Here is an 8,403-nt window from a genome sequence, read left to right as displayed (position 1 = left end):
TTTCTGGGCTTATGTAAAATAATTGAAGGGCAAACTGAGAGGAGATAATATAATTTCTAATCCCTTCCATATTTATCAATGTAACAGTAGAAAAATGTACAATGTAAAATTTATCAACTTTGTTCAGTTTTAACAGATTTTTTTTTCCTATTTTGAGAGGGACATGTTTCTCTTACTACAATTTATCTCAAAGCACTAATTTTCATCCTTCCTATATTGACTAAAATATTTTATTTTGAATCTGAATTAATCAACTAATTGAAAGATCAACTAAAAAAGAAGACTAACAGATGAGTTGATGAAAACTGAAGGATGCAGTATGTCCTGACATCTCTGCTTTACTCTTCTTCTGAATGAAGCTCTTCTGAATGAGAATGCTGATCGTGCAAGAAAATTCCCCACTGAAATATTTTAGCAGCTTATATACAAATCTAATGTGAGTACTCTAACAACCCCACTTGTGTAGTAGAAGTTGAAGTGAATGAGCAAGGGAGCTCAAAGTTAAAGAGCTAACCCACTTTAATGACAAGAATACCATGGAAAATCACAAGACAGAAATCTCTTTGGGCAATGAGCATGAGAAAGTTTTCAATCACATGGTATGTTGATAATTTATTTATTCATATGAGTCTGGATTGGTTTTAAAATTATTTTTTATTATCCTTTTACTTAATGTTAGTGCTGATATTTTTGGAATAATAAAGTTCTTCTCATCCCATCTCCAGATAGTTAACAAATGTATAAATAAATTCATGCTATGGAGATTAAAACCTCAACCTATGTCCATTAGATAAAGGACTTTACTACCAAGCATTCATTTAAGCATTAGGAAACAGTTTCTTTTGAAATATTTTTTTTTTTTTATTGAGGAGTAAGAATAATGATTATTGTGTCTACCTTAACATTCTTTCGAAACATATTTACAGGGCGATTTATGAAATTAAAAAGGACCTGTATACACTCAACAGTTAAGAGTTACATATTAGATCACAGATCAAGTGTGTAATCTGATAAATTCTAAATTAAAAACCAGCATGGAGGAAAGAAATGCACAAAGCCTACAGAAGTTGCAGTACTCCAGTATAAGTATTAAAAATGTTGGATTGTTTGGTTTTGTTTTTTCTGTAATTCCAAACCAAAATTCTCAGCCAGTTTCAGACTAGATTCCCATTTGCACTAGTGCAGAAAAATATTTGTTTAATGCTAGCTGGTCAGGAAAGGGCAGGCAACCAAGTTCTACCATGTGTTGTGCATTCCATGGTAAGCTAAAGGCCTGAACAAAGTCTATCCTTCTAAATGACAATTTGTTTTTTACTCAGCTGCTGGGGAAATGCCACATATACTGCTCATTACACGAAGATTTTATTGCTGTAACAGGGCACATGGAATTTAATGTTCACTGAGGACATCATGCAGCTCACAAGAGCGATTCTCACAAACTTTAGTCAGTCTGGCCTTTTTTTGAGCAAGCTAGATAAAAGAAAGAAAAAATCTTCAAATATATGCTAGAACTTAGACTTACATAAAAAGGAACTCAGAAAAAAAAGCAAATAAAAAACCATCCTTTTAGAAAGGAACTTGGAATGGAAAGAAATACAGTCAAATTCATTTATTAATGAGAACATTCAGTTTCTCGTTAGTCATGTTTTCTAACTGAGTGCCATTCCTTATTGTATCAACTACTATGAACTGAACAATGTGCTGGGAAAGTACTGAACTCACTGGGATCCCTTTTTTTTGAGCTGCACTTACAGTACTGACTGATGGCAGATACTGGTTCAGCACCATGAAAAATTCTCATTTCGAAGGACTAGCAAACTCAGGGAAATTCAATTTGTGTGGAAGTCTTCTGGTCAGGTTTAATTCATGCGTGTCTGACAGGCTGTGTCTGCACATTATTGTGGTACCTCAGGCATTTTTTCTAAATACTTCTGGGATTTTTAGAAGGGGAAGGTAGGTAATCATGCAGTAAAGAAATATTAAGCAATTGCTCATCAAGCAGTATAACCTTCAGAATGTGATCAAAAGCATTCCTTCTGGTTTGCTCTTGCATGTTCTCTTTTATTTCAACCTGTGACAAAAAAAGGACAAAATGCAATCCAATAAATGCTCTCTAATTAAGTGCAAATACTTTTTCCCAGTAAGAGTCAGGCATCACTGAACTGTTTAATATTAAATAATACTTTCAATTAAATATTATGCTTTCAAATGTAAAAGAATAAATAACATGAAAAAAATTGAGTTCTCTGACAGTCTGAGGTGAAAAATCCAGGATCTCAGGGTAGTTTCATTGATATCAGTAACTCAGTATAAAAAACACAGAGGAGTACTCAGTAATAAGATGTGAACGCAGTACCAAAGCAAGTGTGAACGCAGTAATGATATTTGAGTGTCCTTATCCTATTTTTTCAGTTGCTAAATGGACTCCATGAAAAAAGACAATGCCTTTCTCTCTGGTACTACTCATGTGTTGAGAAAACGAAACGTAAGTTCCCTGCTATATCATTTCTTTAATTTGTATACAAATACAAACATAAGGTTGAGTAATATTTATTAATTTGTTTACATTAGTCAATCAACCAAATATCCAAGACAATAAAAAGAAAGCCTGAAAATTAATCTTATTTATATTATCTCCTTTCTCTTTAATTTGTCTAAGCCTATGTTTGTGAGTCTTTTTACTAACTGTATGTGCTTAAGCAGTAAATTCTATCAAAGCATGTTTTATCTCAGGCCTATTGCAAATCTGTGGTTGCTACTTAGTCACCTGCTTAGGAACCACACACTGGCCAGGAAACACACATTTCACCATTATAATGGTTTCATGTATATAAGACACAGTTTATTTAAAGTACTGGCACATTGAAACTAGTCCTTAGATAACCCACACTCTCAATAAATCATTTTAATTTTTATTATATACTGATTGCAGGAGAGTGCAGATGTCACTTCCATCTTCCCAGCAAGAAGCCTGGTTTAATTCTCCACAGTTCTTTCCATGCTTCCCCAATGTTTTCTTAATGAAAAAAGAAACCTGAACACTACAGAGATTCTTCCAATTCTTTTGTCCTGGGTGTGACAGACTCAATGACTAGATAGATAATCCAGAATCACAACTTATGACATTCCAATTCTGTAGAATGAAAACATCCTGCTAGTACTGTGACTTTCAGCCTTTCCACTTATCAGAGGGTGTAGGGTTTTGTCTTTTCAGAGTCAAAGGTTGGTAGGGTATGAATTATGAAATGTCATCTAGAGCTGACAAAAGGAAAACATGTTTCAAAATAAAAGTATTTCAACAAAACCAACCACCAAAAACCCCAACAACAACCAACCAAAACCCCCAAACAAACAAAGAAAGAAACAAAACCCACCACCCCACCCCCAAAAAAATTTGTGAAATTTTTAGGCAGAGTAGGGGGTGGCCAAATAAGAGACAAATGTTTACTTTAAAATGTAAGACAGTTTTTTTTCAGGAAGTAGATGATGAATATTTAGGAAAGCAGCCTGTGATATGATATGTATTTTATATATATATATATATATATATATATACACTTTATTGTAGCTGCTAAATAACTATTAAAATATTATAATAAAAAAGGAAAGTTCTATGACAAAGTTTAACTGCATCTATAGCAAATTAATATATCTTTAAAAAGACACTGGCTAAAATTCCCAGAGATAAAGAATGTGCTGTTCTACCCCCTGCTTCTTTCCCCCAGGATGTTTAAGAACAAATTTCTTTACTGAAGAAAGCTGAGAATAAAGAATCAGAAAAGTGTAAAACATGCTCATTGCTCCTAGCAATAATCATAAAATCATGCAAAAAAACATAGGGGGCACACTCCTGGAACTGCAAATAAATGTAAAAAGAGAAAAAGCTGTGATTCATTTTAAAATAGTGTGATGCACATGTTCTCTATAGTCAGTGCAGTTTCTTAGATAAGAGATGCATCATTACTATAATGCAATATTAGTATCCAGTATAGGATGTTTCATCTTTTCTAAATTGTAAAAATGGTACTATCATGGATGATAATTCTCTCTCCTATTAAGTCTGAACAATGACACAATTTCATTTGATTATCTGCTCTAAATCTATGTCTAGGGTGACTTAAATTAACTGCTCACTGTATTTTCTGTGGAGAAAGGGTAGAGTGACGCAACATATGTCTGAGACATATTAGTGATATGTTCAGATATAACAGAATTTAGTTCATTAATCTGTCCTGAACAACTATCACAATAGAAGAACTTTAAGTCAAGAACTACATGAACTGAACAGACTGAATGGGGAGAGACATTAGACTAATAGAATACTATCTGTGTATATGTCAGAGGACAGAAAAAGGGTTTGATGTGGCTGATAAAAATATATTGAATAATGTAGAGCCTGAGCATGATGTAAATGGCATGGTAAAAGGCATAGATATTGTTATGAATTTGGCTAGGAGGAAGTTAGTTTTCTTCATAGCAGTCTGTATTTCGATTGGCAACTTAGTATTTTAGATTAGTGAGCAAAACTGCTGTTAACACACCAGTTGAACCTGCTCTGAACAGTGCTTGCAAAAGACATTTTCTGTTTCTGTCTCTAGCTCTGTCAGCAAGTATGCTAGGGGTGAACACGAAACTGCAAGTTCTAGTGAACAGTGTCCTGGTCCATGGCAGAGGGACTGGGACTAGGTGATCTCTAAGGTCCCTTCCCAGCAACACTTCTCTGTGATTTCATTATTGCAGAGATACAGCCAGAGCACCCCAAGCCATCTGGTCAAAGGGACATGTCGTAGTCTGTGATCTCATGGTAAGCAACAAAACTGGGGCTGGGTAATTTCCAAAGTAGCCACTGCCCAAGGGCTGGCTGGCCACTGTTCTGCAGGTGGCAATGATTGCTTTTGTACTACTTGGGTTTGAGGGTTTATTTTTGTTTGCTTGTTTGAGGATGGGGGAGAGGGGGTCGTTTTGGTTTGGTTTTTTTTCTCCATAATGTATTAGACTACCTTTATCTCAACCCAGAAGTTTGGGTTATTTCCCCCTACTTTTGCGGTTTTAATTCTCCCTTATCCAATTGGGTGGGTCCTACCTGCCCCCTGGGGCTGATGCAGCATATACAGGAAATGGAAGTATAAATACAATTAAAATTCGTAATAGCCCTTTTGTTTCTACCCCTTTTCTGGTGCTGTTCTCTCATTTCCTGTAATAATCTGTGTTCAAAGGCTGATGACTATGTGAAGGTGGTGGGGACAGGGGTGTATTATACCAAGTTGTCAGTGTCTGCAGTCAACTGTAGGAGAAACACCATGTTCATGTTTATGGTTTCTTTTTTCTGCTCCAGGAACAACATTTACATGTTTGATAACACAGATTTACAACTTTGATCTTTCTTCATTAGTCTGCAGCTCCATATTACTCCAAATTCATGATGTATGTGTTTTTTATGTCTTTTAGACATAACTGCCCAGATGTTTGGGGAAATTGACTGGATGAGCTGATTATAGCCCTGAGGTCCTTTGTGCCAGACCAAAATCCCATCCATTAACCTAGAGTTGCACTCTTCTACAGTCTTCTTTGTCTACACTTCTGAAAGAAACTGCTATTCAATTAAACTAGTAATTCTTTACATTGTCATATAGAGGTTATAAATAACTATTTTTGGATAGAATAGTTGCTACTTCTTACAAATGTCTATTTAAAACTTGTGTTATATCATACACAGATGATAAAAGTAAAATAAAATAGACTACTGGTCTCTTAGAGAAGATGCTGATAGAGCTAAACCAAGCAAAAATCAAATCTACAGAAAAGTTGAGAAAAGTTCTGACAGAGCAAATCTGAAAGAGCAGTTGTGACACCTTTGACTTCAATACGTTCCTCACAACCCATTATTGGCAATATAGGGCTACATATTAAAATTAGCACAAAGAGAAAGAAAATCAGAGTTAATATTTCTGAAATAAAATTATGCACTTCTAGTGAGAGGGAAAGGAATGTTATTGGTAAATTTTGCTTTTCAGTAGAAGGGAAATCTTTCAGGATTATTGCCACGTTCCTAAATGAAGAGTAGCAAGTGCCTGCTTCCATTTCTTCCTGCAGGCTAGGTTCCAGTATTCATGGGTTATTTCTTTATATAGAACTGTATTCGCAGCAAGTATTCAAAAATATTCGAGCAGAATTTTCTATTAATTTCATCTGAATATATAGCTGCCTTTAACTGCAGCTTATTCAGGTAGTGGTGAAAATATTTCTATTTGCCTGTAGATAAATACATGCCTACCTAACAAAACCTTGAGCAAGTTATGGTCAGAGCTTTATCACATGTAATTAAGATAGTGATGCTATTACTATAGTCAAATACATGGAAAAGTTCAATTTGACAAAAGTAGGAAAACCAGTGAGCGTCTCAAAAAGTGCAAGTGACTGTGGATGGACTTTTGAGAAATAGTGATACTCATTTTGTGACCCAAAGTGAGTCTGGTTGTCTCTGAGAACATCGGTATGGAGTAAACTAAGTCAGAGACCAATAACAGAGCTTTATAAAGTATTATTTGTTCATCTGACTGCTGCTATTAATGCCAGAAAAACTGAACTGGAATAAAATCCAAAATTAAATTAATCTCATTAATTTTTTAAATACTTAGCAATTTCTAAAGTACATTATATAACCAACTATTTCGGTTCCTAATTTAGATTCACAGATCTCAAAATCTTGGCTTGAGTGTGAATAAGAATCATATTACAACAGATTATTATGAAATGCAATCTGCCAGCTCAATTTTAAAATATTTTGCCTTTTTATCCTTTTTTATTTCAAAAGAGAATAGAGTGTATCAAAATTTCAGACAAAAATAATTGGGTAAAATACTAAAAATAATAAGTGGTTCTTCTGAATGAGATTTAGCTTTTTTTTTTTGGTACTTCAAATTCAGGGGATGTGTTTGGTATGTAGAAAGAAATGAAGATAAAGTGAAACATAAGGGAAAATATTTGTAATGATAAGTGAGCAGAAAAATGAGAGGAAAGAAATGCAGTTGAGGAGCAGTGGCAATACAAAGATCAAGAAGCTAATTAACCAAGGAAGGATTAAAAATAAGATTACTTCATTTATTCCTTTGGGAGACAGAAGAGTTGTTAATTCATATTTTCTTTAGACAATTGACAGTTGGATAACAGCCTGAGAAGAAGTAAATCACACAGCAGTCACAGAAAGTGCTCTCCAGGCTGCAGATTCCCTCTTCCACCACAAAAGCATCCTCCTGATTGAGTAAATCCCTGCTGCTGACACATGACCACTGGTGCTTGTCTGCCACTGATCCATGAACTTCACTGCACAATTGCACTCTCTTGTCTACAGGAGGAAAAAACTGAGTCATAGCAGCGCAAAATGCTCCAAGGAAACAAGTGACATAGAGAACTCTCAAGTAATTCAACGTGTCATACTCTGTTTTCAGGCCAAAGTAAATCTAGTAAAGGCCAAATGGACAAACTAGATTTATATTTCAGACTTAAATTCAATATGAATAACTCAGTATGAATAATGTTATTTAGCACCATGCTTGAAATTTGTTATGCTGTATGATGGGGTTTATTCTTTAGAGTACAATACCAGAACATCATCAATTTTGATTCCTTTTTGTTTAAATGATTTAAATTTTCTCTCAAGGTCAATGATATTTCACAAAAATAAGAAACTGGAAAATCTAGATGGAGATAATTAGAATAGTAATAATATCTTTATAGTTTTACAGGTAAAAGGAAATGGAAGAAAATAGTAAATGCTGTATGCATTAAATTTAAATATCAAGAACACTGATCTGGATTGATCTTCTGTCTGTATTTTTATGAAACTCTTGCCATTCATGGTTAATCTTTCAAAAACACAGATACAATAGGTGAGCTTAGAAGCTTCCAAACAGAAGTTTGAGACTGACAATACTACTGTATTCCAAATGCTTCTGAAAAAGCTTTGACAACTTAAAAGAAAAAAAAAAAACAACCAAACAAAAATAATTAACAGGGATATTAGAGGCAGTATTGGGGGGGAAGAAGTGTACCTGTCTCCTACATGTCTCATAACTAAATATATAACTTCAAAAACACAGGGTACACGTGACACTATCAGTTTAGTATGGCAATCAAGAAGTATAAAAGCAACTGGATTTCCTATAAAAAATCTGAAGCTTTTAAAGTTGACCACTATGCTTTTGTAACTGCCACTAGATCTACAAAAATTACATCCATTTTTAATAGCTAAAAATGTGACTGCTAATACTGGTTTCTGTATATTCCATTATAAAGAATATTTTGGTTATCTGAACCATTAGCTCTGTTAAAAGTATGAGTAGTCATATATGTAAGTGGTTTTTTTACATATATTAAAAACCATTTTCATTAATAGAGTTTTGA

General features: G+C 34.2%; 1 long non-coding RNA gene across 1 annotated transcript; it reads left to right on the top strand.

Annotated features, from left to right (window-relative positions):
• Nucleotides 1-265: 265 nt before the first annotated feature.
• LOC147652968 (uncharacterized) lies at nt 266-7,808 on the top strand. Its single transcript, XR_015287033.1, has 4 exons — nt 266-436; nt 2,413-2,485; nt 4,599-4,804; nt 5,449-7,808. It is a non-coding gene; the product is annotated as an uncharacterized LOC147652968 (long non-coding RNA).
• The last annotated feature ends 595 nt before the right edge of the window (nt 7,809-8,403 follow it).

The sequence above is a fragment of the Cyanistes caeruleus genome, chromosome 5, assembly GCF_971803275.1.
Source record: "Cyanistes caeruleus chromosome 5, bCyaCae1.hap1.1, whole genome shotgun sequence".
Lineage (NCBI taxonomy): Eukaryota > Metazoa > Chordata > Aves > Passeriformes > Paridae > Cyanistes > Cyanistes caeruleus.
This window is presented reverse-complemented; position numbering and strand designations above follow the sequence as displayed.